Below are 12248 nucleotides of genomic sequence, written 5' to 3'. Positions count from 1 at the left end.
TATATAGAACCAATGCGTCCGTAGACCCCTCTTATCACCGAATTCCGTCCACCAAACACCCCTTTACCGGGCCCGCTCACCTCAAACGAACAAAATGGTAATACTCGAGTATACCCGGAATCAAGGGTCTCAATACCCAAAATCCCCGAACAGACTACCGTGGTTCGTTATCTAATCGTCCAGGCCCTTGCCGGCCCGACTCGAATAACTTAGCCACAGGATTGAGCTCATAGGTCATAGAAATCCGAACAGATGCAGACACAGATAACAGATTCAAATTTTGCATAGTAAATTGGCATATGAACAGACTAGAGAACGAGTGTGATAAAGTACACCCTCGTCTCGAACAAATAAACAGATTGCAGAGCAGAAATCAAGTTAAATAGCAATGGAGGGGAGTGGTACACTCACCGGCTCAACTTCAAAAGTTTTTACTTCAGATTGGCCTTAATCGCCAAGAAACCCTAAAATAATCAAAATAAACCAATTGAAGGTTTCATATCCAAAATCGAGTAAACGGAATGCACAAGTGAGGCTCGACTACACGTCGTACGCCTTGCCCAAAAATACTAATGCAAGGGTGCAAAAACATGATTTTCTTGGAAACAAAAGATAACATGAAGACCTAGGGTCAACAACCCAAAAGCCCTTCATTTCCATCAAAAGGCAAATCCAACTTAAAGAACCAAACGGCCTAGAAAATCGGACAGCATTTCCCCTAAATTTCTTACTTTTCCAGCCATTAAGGCTTCATGATTTCCTCAAATCAGTCCCAAAACCTCACACAAAAGTCATCTCATTTCCCAAAAGCCGTTCACTAGGCTCAAAGCAATACAAGTACAAAAGTTAGCTAGGAAATGACCGGAATAAGAGTAAGCCTTAAAACATGCAAACAAGTACAATGAGACTCGATAACGAATCATAAAGCCATGCCAATCACAACCCCAATAGAGGTTTCATATACATATATAAGCATAATAGCAAACCAGAAAATCAGAAAATATAACTCATTTGATCAATCAACAAAAACAGGTTTGGCCTCCGTATGCGGTAATGGCACAAAATGCGCTACGCTTATCGGATGAGGGCGTAAGACCCACCATCTCGAAGCTAAAAGACAGGGCTACAACAATGTAGAAGGCCTCTCAGTCCAAATCCTAGCACAACTAGGTCAAATGTGCCAAATACTAAACCAGAATTACCAAAACAGGTTTGCAAAACACACAAAACTGTAATGAACACAACTCAGTCTATACAAGTCCAAATACCGAAATTCCAAAGGCATAAGCTAGCTAAGACATCCAGCTACATTTCATCAGAAGACACCAACTTCAAAATCCAAACCAATGCCAGTCAAAATAGACAATTACTATCGCAGTTCGCACATTCTGTTCACCCAGAACAGCAACAGTAAAAACGGCATAACTCACTCTACACTACTCCAAATGCCCTGAAATTTTTCAGGCACTTCAAACTCATCAATACCTACAACTTTCATGTTTTGAGAAAAGTCCAATTCGGCCTCTATCTATGACCTAAAATTTCGACAGAATGTTCAACCAAGAACCCTAATTTTCCAGAAATTCTTCCAAATTCAAAATTGATTGCAATTTCCTATCATATGCACCTACTAGAGCTAAAGCCCCTTATTACCAACCATCAAAAACAACCACACCATCAAGATCATATGAAACCAGAAAATTCATCATAAAATTGAAAACTTCACCAAAACACTTCAAATCAAGAAACAAGTCACATAATCCATCACTTTAGGTCCCATTAAGCACCATATAAGCATCAATAAGTGTAGTAGAATGTTTAATCATCACTTACCTAAGAAATAAGAGAAGAGGAGTTGTAGACCACCCTAGCTCTTCAAGAAAACTTCACCAAACAACCTCTATCACCAACTAGAAAGATTTTTATGGAGTAGAAATGGATGTAAGCAAATGTTTTTGGGTGATTTGCACCAAGTAGTAGCTAGAACTTGAAGAGTTTCTTCTTCCTTCCTTGCACAAGAGGTTCGGCCAACAAGAGGTAAGAAATGGTAATTTTTTGTGCATTTTTGAGATATTTAACCAATTTTTGGTCAAAAGTCAAAATAGTGAATAGTAACTCTTAAGTCAAAACCAATGTAGTGGTGACACTTGTCACCTACATTAATGAAATCTTATCTTTCTTTTTCCTCTCACATCAATCAATCTCACTCTCTACTTATCTCTTAACACCCGATAAATTTTACACAGTATCCGAAACTTAACCTTATTGGCCGAATTTTTCCGAACTTTTCGCACTAGCGGGTCCCACGTCCAATATATATTCTTAATTTTCTAAAACTCTCCAATACTAGAAAAATTATCTAAAAACTATACTTGCTCATAAAATTATCTAGAAAATTTTTCCGGATACAGAAAGTGCAGAAAACAAGCCATGAAAAATGCGAAAACCTAGAAAATGCAAATTACGGGTTCTCACACTCTCTCCCCCTTAAAAGAATTTCGCCCTCGAAATTTTACCTTTCAAAATTTAAAGTAACAATGGCCTGTACCTTCTTCGTCTTCAGAGTCAGAAGAAACGAGATTCTTCATTCCAGTCCCTTTTCCACTTGACGGTCTAGGGTCGGTCTTGGTTGGTTGCTGGCGTTCCTTTCTTTTCACGCGCTTTACTTGGGGCAATGAGCAATTCGATGCTCGGCGCTCCCACAGCACAGACATCTCCCTCCTCTTTTCCAACAATTCTCTTCAAAATGATTGGATTTTCTACAATAGCCACAATATGGTAGAGGAATTGGGGTCTGATCTCCTTGTGAGATATCCCTCAGTGGTCCTTTTTCCCTTGAGTTTTCCTCCCGGCGTATCCTCCTTAAGTGTCTCCAGAATTGTCACACCCCCTAGCTCCACGACCCTTCTTCGCCAAGGGCCTACCTTGCTCACCCTGTTCTGGCAATTTACCCCTTTTCTTGCCCCTTGCCCCTTTTCTTGGCATAGAAGATCGTCCCCTGTGCCTTACAATTCCTGCCCTTTGAGCTTCCTCTGGCGTCCCCATAGAAGTATTACCTTGTGCCATTGCTACAGTCTCCTTGGAAATCTCTTCGTATTTCCTCTTTAACTCCATGTTTTGGTATAAGAGCTCAAGTTTCTCCGAATACTCTTGCTTCCATTGCCTTTCCCAGTACTCGGTCAGCCTCCCTTGAACCTCTAGTTCATCTCGGAGAACCGAAATTTTCTGATACGGATCAATCCAATGTGTCATCTTACGGAAGTGCTGGAACTCGGGTACTAGCCTGTCGGGCAAAACAATGAGTCATAATACATTCCTAAGTACAAGTGGCATTCTCGATCCTCGTACAGTTATTGTTTCCCTTTTCTTCTCTTGATTCTTGGCCTCGCTTAGTTCCACGGCCACGACCACGTCCACGACTGCTTACTCCTTACATATATATATATTTATATTTTTTTTTTTCTCTCTTTTCTTTTTCCCCTTTCCCCAAGGTAATTCAACGCATAACCACAGTAAAGTGACAAAAGTAATCAAATTCTAGCACACTAATTACACCAATGACATATGCACATATAACACACCATGTATCAAGAAAACGGTTAATCAGATACACCAATACATGCCAAATTAGACAGATAATCCTATGCACAATACTCAAACCACTGTTATGTCATAGCGGTATCAAAGCAAATCAAGAGTAAAGGCGATATAGTCCCAGACCCAATTAAAATAACCCCGTCCGATCCCTCACGTCACTTACCATGCAAACTAGATATCCAATAACCTCATGGACTCATTCCAGCCAAACAAAGCCTATTCATGTTCCCAAAATGCAAATCTCACATACTTAACACCGTTTCAACTCTGGAGTACTCAGGCACAAGAATCCGAAATAAGACAATTCACCTCTCGAGCTGGCCAGTCCCAAGAGTAAATCATCTATATTACAGATTCCTACCCGACATACATATCTATCTTCCTCGAATCCCATGATAAAGATCTTTACACTTATGGCATGTCTGGTTCATAACTTACGCTCAAACGAGCACTTAGACATATTCATGAAATCAGGACCATACACCACTTGGCCCAAGCTCATTCCGCGCAGAGACCACGCGAAGTGGCTCTGATACCAATTGTAACAGCCCCACTTTCCCCTAAGGCGAACCAAAGGGGTGAGCGGACTGCCTGCCCAGCTCTCGCCAGGACTCACGATGCAGACTAGAACTATCTATAGCGATCCGGAACTTACGAACGAGCGTAAACGAGTCAAAATGGTAAAATAACTCAAAATTTAAAAAAAATGAAATCCGAAGTCGGCCATGAATAGTGACCGACCCGTCAGAACCCAACCGAAATAGCCAACAAACATTCACATCTGAACTTTAGCGTTTACAAATCAAAATGACATACAAAAGTTTTCAAAAGTTAATATATACACACGGTTTGCCAAATCAAAAGAGTAAACGCCCCAAAAGTACACTTAGGGTTTTAATACATGAGCTATACAAAAGATATGTTCAACTAGCTCAATTTGGCAGCCATTTGTCAAATCCAGACCAAAAGGGTTTATTTTCCTGTAAGGAAAACAAAAGGAACGGAAAGGGGTGAGCTTGCGCTCAATGAGGTACCAAACAAATAGCATTAAAATCATGGCATTTCACATTTAACAAATCAGATACACATGTCAAATGTAAAGCAAAGGAACCAATGATTCAAATCAGAAGGATACGGGTGGCTCTCAGGAGCCAAATTTCCAGCGCAATACTTGATCCAAACCGGTTGACTCTCCGTCAACGTATATAGAACCAATGCGTCCGTAGACCCCTCTTATCACCGAATTCCGTCCACCAAACACCCCTTTACCGGGCCCGCTCACCTCAAACGAACAAAATGGTAATACTCGAGTATACTCGGAATCAAGGGTCTCAATACCCAAAATCCCCGAACAGACTACCGTGGTTCGTTATCTAATCGTCCAGGCCCTTGCCGGCCCGACTCGAATAACTTAGCCACAGGATTGAGCTCATAGGTCATAGAAATCCGAACAGATGCAGACACAGATAACAGATTCAAATTTTGCATAGTAAATTGGCATATGAACAGACTAGAGAACGAGCCCCGAAAAGAATGAGAGTGAGAACCCGAAAATTTTCGAATTTTCTAGGGTTATTTTATTTAATCGCCCGCCTTTTCTACATTTTCTTGATTAGAAAAATTCCCCAGATAAAGTTTATGAGCAAAAATAGTTTAAAAATGATTTTTCTAGTATCGGTTAGTTTTTGAGAAATTAAAAGCGTATTTTGGACGTGGGACCCGCAAGTGCGGTAAATGCATTATATTTTTGACAACTTGTTGGAATTTTGTATTAAGTGATATTATTTTACAATGTGTTAAGATATTTGTATTGGAGAGACAAAAAGATAAGTTTTAAATCAAAAGGTGACAAGTGTCACCATCCTATTCACTATTGGACTTTGACCATCTTACCTTAACTTTACTAAAACCAAAATTTGACCAAAAATCAAGCCATTTCTTCCTTCTCATGGCTGAAACTTGGAGAGCAAGAGAGAGAGAAAAACCTTCATCTTTCACTCCAATTTCTTACTTCAATCTTGAGTTTTAACCGATGGAATTGCAAATCACTCCATAAAAGTTGGTTACTAAGAATATTCCAAGGTCTTGGTGGAGTTATTTTGGAGAAAGAACCACTAAGCTACTATCTTTTGTGAGGTATCAAGGTATGGTGTGTAAAGATTCATTGTTTGTTTCCAATAATGGTGAATTAGTGACTTGTGATGGCTAAAGAGATGGTTTGATGGATTATATTTTGAGTTGTGGTTGAATTGATGAAATTTTATAATTTTTGGGGATTTTTCTGTTTTCATATGAATATGATTATGGGGTCATGTATGATGATTGGAAATGATGTTTAATGACTCTAGGAGGTGGAAAAAGTGATTAATTGTAACCAATTTCTGTTTTTGACCAAAAATTGAAAAGTGAGGGTTTTGTGATGAACATTCTGTCCGAATTTTTAGGTCCTATATAGAGGCCGAATTGGCCTTTGCTTAAAACATGACAGTTGTAGGGAATGACATTTTAAAGGTGCCTACAAAATTTCAGGTCAATCGGAGTTGTGTAGAGTGAGATAAGTCGAAATTACTATTGCTGTTCTGGTTTACCCGAAATTGGGATTTGCGACTGTAATTGGTTGTTTTGGCTGGAATTTCTTCCGAATTGGTTGTTGAGACCTTCTGATGACATTTATCCCTGTTTCTTACCTTTCAGCTGGTTTTGAAATTTCTGGATTTGGACTTGGAGAGCCTGAGTTATGATGTTTCCGCTAGAATGCGTTCTGTGAATCTGTTTTTGTGATTCTGGTGTAGTATCTTGCATTTTTGACCTTGTTACACTCGAAACTGGGTTGAGTGACCTTCTGTAATATTGTAGCCCTATCTCTTAGCTTCGAAACGGTGGATCTTGTACCTTCATCCGACCATCATAGTGCTTTTGGCACCATTACCGCAAAATGACGTCAAAACTGTTTTTCTGGTTTTGAGCTAAACTTTCATTTCCGGACTTTTCCCTAGCTTGACTTGTACTAGTACTACTTGGAGCTTGCTGAATGGCTATTGGATGAACTTGTTGTTGTGTGTGTACCTTTGGGACTGGCTGAGGATATAATGAAGCCATGATGGCTGGAAAAGTAAGCAAATTCAGGGGAAGTGCTGTCCGAACTTTGAAAGGACTTGATTGCATTGAGTTTGTGATCTAAGACTTGGGTTTGAGCAAGGCAATGTTATATGATGGATGATTTCTGAGCCGTTGAGGTGAGTGACCCTAAACTATTTCCAAAGTACTTGTGAAATGTTTCTTGCATTATTTATTCGATTGCATATCATGCGTACTTGCATGTGAATTCATGACATGATTTGGCTTCAATGAGTTCTGGGAAAGTCTTGTGCTGGACACCAACGTCTCCACCTTGTTTATGGTTCATGTTCATGTTTATCTGGAGCTCAAAAAGGGGCTCCCTCTCTGTTAATGTTAAATGATCTATTTGAGCGTTGGGTGTTCAAGTGCTATGATTTCCCTGGCTCACGAGAGCACTAAACGGACATTTGATCTCTGAATCATGACATCATCGAAATCATCGAAATGCAACATTGTGAAATATATTTCCTTAATGATTTTGCTGGTTACTCGCTGAGCTTCTAACTCACCCCAAAAATATTTTATTCCCCTCCACAGGGCTCAAGGCGAAGGAAGGGCTTGTTGTGCTTATTCACGTGAATGGATGGCCTTTATGTTGTACAATTTGGCATTGGAATCATTTGATGTATAGTTGGGAATTATTCCCAACTAGTTGGAATCACATGATGTATAGTTGGGAACTTAACCATCTTAACCATCTATACATCAAATGATACATCATCAAATGATGTATAGTTGGCATCCCCCAATATACTTAACCATTTTTATCGAATAAATATCGATTAAACTTAAATATTAAGGTTCCTAACATTATTTAGCGATTAACTTAATATTTAAGTTTAATCGATATTTATTCGATAAAAATGGTTAAGTATATTGGGGGGTTATTAGGCGTTCAAATCACTCTTGAGGATAAATCTTAGAAATTAAGTTGAGATTAGGAAACAAAGTGAAAAGACTAAAAGACCCTTACAATTCCATGCGAAACCAAACGACCCCTATGACAAAATTCCCATCACCGCAACTTCGACCAATTACATTTTAACCAATTCGATACGCAAACCTTTCGTAAACCGCGGCACCACAAAACCACTTGATCAAATTCACACTACATCTCACAACCATTTCAGCCGACTCTTTCTCTGCACAAGCCAAATCCGCAATCCATTGCACTCCAAATACCACGATACCAACCACTCTACTCTTTCATTTTTGATTCACAACAAAACCTCATTCTTCCCTGCCTTGTCCGAGAGCATCCGAGAGAGTGAGAGAGCTGCTGGAAATTTTTGGTCCTGCCGTGAGTAGAGCAAAGCCAGGAAGGAGAATCTGCAGGAAGCTACACCATCTCACCTTCATCCGCAACCCAATTCCAGCCGCAACTCAAACCAGGACCACGTCTGAACTTGGCCGAGAGTGAGGGAAGACATTTCTGGAAAATTCGTGTGAGGGTTTAGCTATTAGCTGAGGTAATTTCTGAACTAAATAAGTTAATTGCTAGTGAATGAAGCCATATCAGAGGTTGTATGGGTTGATTGTGTAGTTGGATGATGAAATCAAGAGTTGAGAAAAAAATTCTGTTTTGGCTTGAAATTTTTGCCGAGAGGTTTCTTGATTAATGTAGCCTGATTTGGTTTAATGTTGTTATTTAAGCTTATAACCATAACTAGTTACTTATTCACAAGTTAATTAGGTTCTGCTTGCGGCTAAGTAGTTAGTTAAAAAAAAATGAAATCAAAGAGAAATCTGCCAAGCATGTTCATCCGAGTCAGGCAGGAAAATTTTTGAAAATTTTGATGTTCATGGTTGTCATGTGAACTTGATTTCCAAACTGGAAATGTTAATCAGTGGTTCAGCATATGCATATTGAATTTGAGCTCCTAACACCTTGACTTAACCAAGGAAAATCTGGTTTTAAAAATCATTTTTATTTGCTGGAAAATTTTAGCAAAAGCCGTGAGGTTTAAATCTGGAAATTTTGGGGGTTTGTAACCATGACTTAAACTCAACTCTTGATCTGGAAATGTCTATTGTCTAGTTAAGTATTTGTAATTAGGAGTTGAGAATTTAAAAGCATGTTTTAAACCAGAAAATGAAACGAAAACAGAAAATTTCTTCATGCACGATTCACGTAGCTTGTTGAACAGAATTCTGAAATTTTTGGAGCGTTTAAACCTGCTATTCGAATTCGACTTTCAACCAAAAATATTAATTGGTTAGCCAAAGGTTCACATGATGAAGTTGAGGATCTAAAACCATGTTTAGCCGAGGAAAAAAATTTGATTTATAAACACCTCAATGCTGGGGAAAAAAAAAATTCTGGAATAGCCGAGAGGCTTGATCAGAAAATTTCAGTTGTTTTCTTTTGAACTTTAAATTATTTCTGGATTTTTCCTTGGAATTTTAATGGTTGAGAAATGCAGAGAAGTTGTAAGCCTTAAGTTGTGTAAGTCGGTTAGCAATGAAAATATTTGAGATATATGGAATAGTGGAACCAGAAAATGTGAGTTATACATGTGGAAATTTTTGTGTGATAGCCAAAGGGTAAGTTGGAGCCTTAACTGGATTTTTTTTTATTTGTTCCTTGAAACTTGATGGATGGAAACGCCTGGAAAATATTGTTTTGGAGTTCTACAAGAAGTGTATGGATAGGTTAAATAAAAACATGTTGGTGTTAAAAGAGAAAAAGGAGTTTTCACAAGTGAAAAACTGAAATTCCAGATTTTTGGATATCTCTGACCAGTCTCAATGAAATGGTTATATCTTGGTGTGGAAAAATCCGTTTAAGGCGCCGTCAGTGGCGTTCGAAACTAGAAACATAGGTCTTTGTCCTGTAAAAATTTCATATTTTTCCTCCATGTGTACTGTTGCCGGTAAACCCTCAAAGTGGACTGTTTGGACGGATGTCCTGTTTCTTCGTGAAACTGAAATTTGGTTTGGATGGATATTTTAGCTTACTTGTGGTATAAATTCTTGATTTAAATTGTGGATTGGAAGTAATTGATGTTGTCAAGGGCTAATGATTGATGAAGCCTTGGCCATTTGAATGACTTTATAATTACTACTGGAAGACGAAAGAAAATTTCTGGAAAGTCTTGGAAGCTTTACTTTTATTTTTAATTGCTTATAATGGGATTTCTGAAACCAAGTGCTAATGATTGATGAAGCCTTGGTTGATTTATTGAAAATTTATTGAAGGTGGGCTCTATGAATTCCCACCCTGAATGGATAACTGAATTGCTGAAATTGTTTAGACATCTGTGCTACTATTTTGTAAAACTGTGAGTTGATATAAATTGTTGAAGCACAGGGCTATGAATTAACGAGCCCTAGTGTTATTACGGTTTAAGTTCTAATTGTGCAATATTGAGAAAATGTGATTTTTGGATTGGAATCGAAAATGTGAGAAGTTGTACCAACCTTGTGACTCCAAGTAAACGCTTGACTAAGTAATTGAAAAACATTTTACTCTAAGTCTTGAACGGTACAATTTTAGCATAGTACGACTAAACATAGTGTCTAATATTATATATATATATATATTTTTTTTTTTTGACTTAAAAACTTGGGCAACATGACTTTTAACCCTTAAGTTAGACTAGCCTTATTTATTTGGGAAAAATAACTCTCCAAGACTTAAAACCTTAGTTTGTTTCAATTTCCTTCCTTCTTTATAAATCGTTTAAGGCTAGTTGTAACTAAGGAAAAGTTTTAAAGGGTGAGTCTTGATCACCTTAGCTATATGTATAGAAACTCGCTCGGCAAGAGAGACATTATTTTCTTTTAGCAAAACAGCTTTAGCAACGTTTGTATAAGAAACCTTATCTTGAAACCTTAGCAATAAATTTTGCAAGCACCACCACTCAAAAGAACTTTTTCTCAAGGTATACTCTTAGCCTCGATATTAAATAGCTTGCCGACTTATTTTAAGAAAATAATAATAGTATTTTCTTTAAGAAAAGTATTCCAAGGAAAAACTAAAGGAAACAATTCTTCTACTTTCGTCAAGATTCAACCTATGGAGATTCTTGATTTTTCTAAGGGAAAGTAAACTAGCAATATATTAGATAAACCTCAATCTATTTGAGCCTAAAGACTGAATAGAAGCTTATAGTTTCAATATTTGATATTCTAGGATATTGCGAGGAAGCGGAATTTGATTCCCAATTTGACATCTGAACTTCACTCTTGGTGAGTGTCCTTGCTTGTTTCATGGCTATGTGATTAAAGTGCTTTATTTACTTGCTATGTTATAACTGTGAAGTGGTTTTGACCCATCGAAGTGAGCAATGTGTACTTTATCACACTAGCCTTTCGAGTGGTGACTTGCGTAAAATATTTTTTTTTTAGTGAATTCAAGTGCTAGACGTAAAGTCGTTGGGTGAATCCCTCGACCAGTCTATAATAATAGATCAAGTGCTAGACGTAAAATCGTCGGGTGGATCCCTCGATCAGTCTATAATAATCAAGTGCTGGACGTAAAATCGTCGGGTGGATCCCTCGACCAGTCTATAAATATAAGTGTTGGACGTAATGTCGTTGGGTGAATCCCTCGACCAGTCTAAGGTATACTCGAATATTATTGCTTCCCTATTTGTTTACTTCAGTCGAATCAATACGTGTTAATTGTTTCAAGTGATTGCATGATTTTGGGGCACCACTGAGCGTTAGCTCACCCCACGTTTATTTGTTTTCCTTGACAGGTCTTGAGGTTTGAGAAGTCTGAGCTACTTATATCTTCTTAAGAATGTATCTACTTCGTTTTGTGGCTTGTAATGTACTTGAATTGAACGATATAGTTTTGTTTTGGGATTGCCACTTGAAGCTGGAAAAGTGTAAACCCTGATTATAATATTTGGCTTGTATGTGTATATATACTCGGGCTGTTTGAGATTTTATGTTTTGGAAACTGTAAGACTTTACTTCTTGAATGTAATGCGTGAGGTGTGTAGGAGCCTCCAATTGGCTAACTCCGGATGCTGTTATCTTTGAAGTTAATGTGTTTTAGTATTCAAGCCGCTTAAAAGTTGGCATGTTCGGATGGCGAATTGTGTTTTGGTTTAAGTTGTACGTGGATATTTGGTCGGTTTGCTTGCGTGAGTCCTGGCGAGAGCTAGGCAGGCGACCCGCCAACCCTCTGGTTCGCCTTAGGGAGAAGTGGGGTCGTCACAGGTGGTATCAGAGCCAGGTTTCGATCCTGGGACCTGTGGGTTATGGGCCCACCACGCTTCCGCTGCGCCACTCTGATGTGCAAATATATCCACACCTCCTTTAAGAGTGGTCACCTAAACTATACATAAGCACTGCACTGGAAATTTGGCTCCTGAGAGCCACCCGTATCCTTCTGATTTGAATCATTGGTTCTTTTGCTTTATATCTGGCATGTGTACTTGATTTGATTTGCTAAACGTGAAATGCCATGATTTTATTGCTATATGTTTGGTACCTCATTGAGCGCAAGCTCACCCCTTTCTGTTCCTTTTGTTTTCCTTACAGGAAAATAAACCCTTTTGGTCTGGATTTGACAAATG

At 38.5% G+C, this 12248-nt stretch overlaps 1 non-coding gene across 1 annotated transcript; it reads right to left on the bottom strand.

Annotated features, from left to right (window-relative positions):
* Nucleotides 1-11893: 11893 nt before the first annotated feature.
* Nucleotides 11894-11965, bottom strand: TRNAM-CAU. The gene has a single exon. It is a non-coding gene; the product is annotated as a tRNA-Met (tRNA).
* Nucleotides 11966-12248: the final 283 nt, after the last annotated feature.

Source organism: Coffea eugenioides, chromosome 4 (assembly GCF_003713205.1).
Source record: "Coffea eugenioides isolate CCC68of chromosome 4, Ceug_1.0, whole genome shotgun sequence".
Taxonomy (NCBI): domain Eukaryota; kingdom Viridiplantae; phylum Streptophyta; class Magnoliopsida; order Gentianales; family Rubiaceae; genus Coffea; species Coffea eugenioides.
This window is presented reverse-complemented; position numbering and strand designations above follow the sequence as displayed.